The following is a 5,431-nucleotide window of genomic DNA, read 5'->3' on the forward strand; positions in this document are numbered from 1 at the left end:
ACTTCTCCAGAAAAAGTTTTGAAGTCAACAAGCCTGAATATGATGCGCATGAGGAGGTCATGGCTAAGATTGACCTCCCACTTCGAGAAGTCGGTCGTGTTATACATGGGATGTCCCTTCTGCATCTGCACATCTCCAGAGGACGTATCTGCCTCTTTCAGCTTCGATTGACATGGAGGAACAATGGAGGCATGATGAAGTGTTGCAAGTACCACTGAGTTCAAGAGCTGAGAGGTTTGCGGGACGGTTAAAGATGCGGAGAGTTGAACACAAACGGCCTCCAGGTGAATATAAGTGTAATTATCCAATCCACAGCGGTGTGATAATCCTCGATTCTGATATTGACGTGCCCGAGCAACCGAAGGTGATCAACGCAATCTCCAATGTTGCAGTGGCTTTTGAGGAAGATATGGAAGTTTTCCTTGCTGATGATGTTGGGGCGGAGAGCGTTGCTGCAGAAATATCCAAAGTGGAAGCTGAGGCATATCCAAAGGAAGAAGCAGTAACGGCCCGTGGTGACGATGGTGTTGAAGCAGGCCCTAGCGGTGGTGAAGGCGCGGTCGATCTTCTAGATGACTAAATCTCTTAGCTTCTTTTTATCTTTCCAAATATTTTCTCGTAATTTGTGAACATTTTCCTTGCACTCATTGGCGGCTGAGTTCAAGATCTTCTTATTTTGTTTGCTCGTTTGAACAAGGGTTTTTATTTATGTTATTCTTGAGAAAAATCTTTCCTTAAGACTACATCTGAACCTTCCCATGAGCAATGATGTGCCTTCATATGATTGTATGTGATTTTTGTGATAAAAGAAGTAATGCCATAATGAAATACCACGGACATGTCTGTGCTCCTGACACAAGATCTCCCTGGTCTTGCTGGGGTAAATGGACCAAAACATCTTCCTTTTTCTGTACATATTCTATTTCCCTGACATCTTCCATAAAGTACAAAAAAAATTCTTAGGGTTTCCTTCCTGGCTTGCTCTAGTGGGTAATGATGATTTAGGCTGACTCAGAATTCCGTGTCTTCCTTTAAGGGGTAAAGGAATTTCTAGATGGAAATAATATTTCAATTAATTTGAAAATTGAAACTCTAATTATGAATTCAAGTATTGAAATCATAATCTGGAGGAATTACAAATACGACATGAAAAGGAAATCGCGGAAGAAACAGCACAGCGTTTAAAGTATGCAGGACGCTGGAAAAGTGGTAGCACAACGTCTTAAGTATGGTAGGGTTTGATCCATCGTGAGTGAACTTTCACGCCTTCCAGTTTGTCAGAGTTGATGAGCTTGCAGTAGCCTTCTAGGATAACATCTGCTACCAGGTATGGTTCATGCTCCCTTTCAGTGGGTGAGTCAGGTGGAGTGCTCACTTTCACTGTCATGCTCCCAACCTTGAATGCAGTTATCTTCGTCACCAGGTCTCCAATTCCAAATGGGTTTTGGATTTGTACAGATACCTAGTCCTTGGCCTTGTCTTCTTTGATCGAGACAGCTTCTAAGCTCCTGATAAAATGTTTGAAGGGACCGGCCTCCCATTCACATCTCCTAGCGAGGTTAGGTTGTTGGTTGGAGCGATTCTCCAGGACTTATCATAAGGAGGAGTGATTGGTTGCAAAAATGGTTGCGTGATGAGCCTTACTTGAGCTCGAAACTTTTTAATGTATGTTGATGGGCTTTTTCCAGGAAGTTGTGTCACATTGGCAAGCTGCAGTCTTCAGGTTCAGACGGCTTGTTGGAGATTCTTTCGGGTATCGAAACCGGCAGAGGACAAACTCCCAGTGTTTCCTTGTTGTCGTGTATCCAAGAGCGTCTTAGGACCATGTCGTAATTTGGATGCTCTTTGACTATGTAGAACTTTGCTTGCGTCAAGGCATCACCCAATTTAACTTCAATATCGATGTATCCATATGCATCTCCAAGTTCTCCTTATGGATTCTTAATCACAGTTGGGATGCGAGTAGCTTCCTGCTTTGAAATCCTTTCCGCCTTCAAGGTCTTGAAAGTTATGATATTGAATCTGGAGGCTGTATTGATCAATGTGCTATCGAGCTTGACATCTTTCAAACGAGTGACGGTTAAGAGTCCCTAGTTTCGCTTGCTCGCATCTTCCAGGAAAGACTGAGGTTTCGAGACTGCTTCCTTTTCTGGATACAAGCGCCTGCCTGATACAATGCGGTTGAGGGCTACAAATATGTCTTGATGCGCCTTGGAGAAATATAAGATTTCGCACAAACGCTCCATCATAGATTGTACAATCTTGCGAACAGAATCCCTGGAAATCATGCAGTTCTTGATAGGAAGAGGATCTCTATGAACACCTTCGTTTCCCAACTGGAGTTCTCCTGCCTCTATCTTTTCTCTGAATATTTGTTTCAACCTGTTGAAATCCTTGGTCGGATGGTGGACAAACCTATGGTAGCGTCAGTCCTTGGGGTCCGCCATGTCTTTCTAAGTCGGAGGGCGTATGATAGGAGGCAGCTTGATAGCATAGTCTTAACGAAGTCGGAGGGTATATGGGTACCATCCCGTTAATGCACAGTTTCACCAACTGACGTTCGGTGACGTTCGGATCATAACAATCCAATGATTGAGTTATGAACCTCTTAACGAAGTCGTTCGGATGCTATTTGTTCCGATGAAAGAATCTCCCCAGATCTTAAAAAGTGATCTACTCGGACACGAAGAATTACTTTCTGTAGAAATCGCTGACCATCTCGTCCCAATTAGATATGCTGTTAGGTGCATGTTTTTATACCAGGTGTACGACCTCCCCGTAAGTGATTTCGAGAACACTTTCAGGCGGAGATTACGATTGTATTCGTGTTCTCCCAAGGATTCCAAAAATCGAGAAATATGTTCACGAGCGTTACCAGTACCATCGTAGAGGGAGAACTGAGGAGAGGTGTATCCTCTTGGAAAAGGAATCCGTTGCACATCTTGAGGGTACGGCGGTTGATGTTGGTGCACGTCCATTAGATTTCCTTTGCCTCGGTTTTGGAGGAGTCGCTCCAGGTCCTCACGCGTAACGAAGTTGGATGGCTGGTCCCTTTTCCTTGGGCGTTCAAGAGCAACACGAGATCTTCATTCATGTGGTCCCTGGTGGAAACGCCTGCTCCGGGTGTATTGAAGGAATCCCTTGTTGGCTCCAGGGGCTTCCGTGACTCTTGTGGAAATCGTTCAGGTAAAGTTTTGAGAAAAATGAGTACCTACTTCTGAGTTGCAGCCATATCCGTTTGAGTCCTAGCAAGGACTTTCTTCCCCTCCATAAAATATGCTATGGTAATGGCAGACGGTCCGCCTCTTGTTCCTCCAGCTCCTCGTCCTGATGAAGGAGAGGAAGTTGTTGCTCTGGTGACTACCGGAGGCGTCATACTCTAGGAGATAGCGGGATTCACGGCTGCTCTGGCTCTGGTGATAGGAGTCGTTACACCTACTGGAATATCTCCTGCTCCGCTGGCGTTGGTGGTAGAAGAGACAGCCCCACGAGATGTATTGATCACGGTAGCTCCACTGACAGAGAAGTTGATACCGAGAGTGTTATCTGCACTAGCTCCATCAGAATATATTGCTTAACCTGACCTAAGTTCTACCATCTTGAAATAGATTGATGATTGAGATAAATCTAAGATCTACCCCTTCTAAATTGATAAAATTGAATTAGATTTTGAAGGAATTGACTTCACAACCAAGAGATTAATCTCTCACTGTGGTCCCAATTGTTTATGGGTAAAAACTATTTCTGCTGGTTTTGGTAATTTGGGGTGTGTGGATGATAAATGAATCTAAACCCTAAACAAATGCACTGCGCGGGAGTGCTTTTGATTCGAGAGATCAATCTGTACAATTCTGACCTAAACCAAAAAATGGCTGTTCCAGACTTGCTTCAGTCACAAAGTGAAGGAGATGGGGTTGATCTTAGGGAGGAAGCGAAGAAGGTGTTGATATTGTGAAGGTGTTGGTTGTTTATGACTTGTATCAGAATACCGAACTGGCTTGTAATAATGTAAGCAATCAACTCTGGGTGTTTGAATACGATTGTATCAACACTTGATTTCTGTCTTGTCTTTGTCTTGGAAATAGGGAGGAGAACCTATTTATACAAGTCATTGAGCCTAACCATCGTCTCTCATGGGAAATGGAGTGATGGAGTAGTGGGGTCGTGTTAGTGTCACACGATCGGTCATGGCCACTTCTCCCATCATTACTAACCGTCCATGTCTTCCTGACACGTTCTTATGACGGCGCGTTGCACGCTGCACGCTCTAAACCGCCAGACCAGTACCCAGTATGTATCCCCCAGTTTGTGACATGCTTGATGTCTCGATTGTGTGGATCGTGGGAGCAACAGAAGGTGGCATACGGTGCTTGGTTAAATAACTAAGTTATTTTAGAAATCGATATATATGAAATATCGTGTGTATTCTATGCATGTAATGCATCGAATATATTCAATATGCATGAAGCACCGCTGTTTTAAAGCTTATCGGAGTAAGTCGCGGATTAAGCGTCTTAAAACAGTTGCATGCATAGATACCTTCAAGCGATCGTTTGGAGGATGCGTAGGCAAGTCCTCCCTTGACCGATCACATGATGTGGTAGAGTTGCGGATGGTGATCACTACGACAATTTATTGGACATTTAACTCCTAGCCCGGGATGCCTAACCAAGATGATAGAGCTAGACGGACGAGATGTATATGACACACATCTGCGACCGTCGATGAAATTTTAGGGTTTTGAAGAGGTGCCCAAGCATCACTCTTCAACTTGGTCGAATCCAAGCATGTGAGACGTTTTTGGCAAGACCAACCGGGCATGCGTGTAGACGGCTTGCCGGTGTACACGTTCGTACCTCACTATCCCATGAAGATGTGATCAAAGCCACTCAATTTGTCCGTAAAAGTTGAGTGGTCGAGATCGTTTGTAACATAAATCCCATGCCGCAAAGGAGTTGGAAGCCGCGCGAACATGCCTAGTTTAGGCGCACGAATCGAGGCGACTGGCCATGGTCGGGCTTGACCGAACGGTCATGCGTATAGATTGGCCCACGATGATCAAGCTGACATGCACGGAACCTTTTAAGTCTATATCTACACTCTCCATCCATTCTTGCGAAGATGGATGCTCGTGATCAATTAGCGACAAATGTAATATGCAGCAAACCCCAATTAGGGTTCTGGATCGGTCTTGTGTACACGAATTCAACCTCACGGTTTGGCAAGCTATGCTCCTCCTTTGGGAAGTCCGACCATGTAGGGCCCATCGGTGGTGAGCATGTGTGTTCCTGTCCCATGGTTATAGGCTTGATCTAAGCCATCCAAACATGTCGGTGAAGTTGGATGGTCGTGACCAATTTAAGTCATTAGTGGACTTTCCTGTGACCCTTAAAGCATCACGCTAGCCGAACTTTGAACAAGCGTTCTCTCC

The sequence above is a fragment of the Papaver somniferum genome, chromosome 11, assembly GCF_003573695.1.
Source record: "Papaver somniferum cultivar HN1 chromosome 11, ASM357369v1, whole genome shotgun sequence".
Lineage (NCBI taxonomy): Eukaryota > Viridiplantae > Streptophyta > Magnoliopsida > Ranunculales > Papaveraceae > Papaver > Papaver somniferum.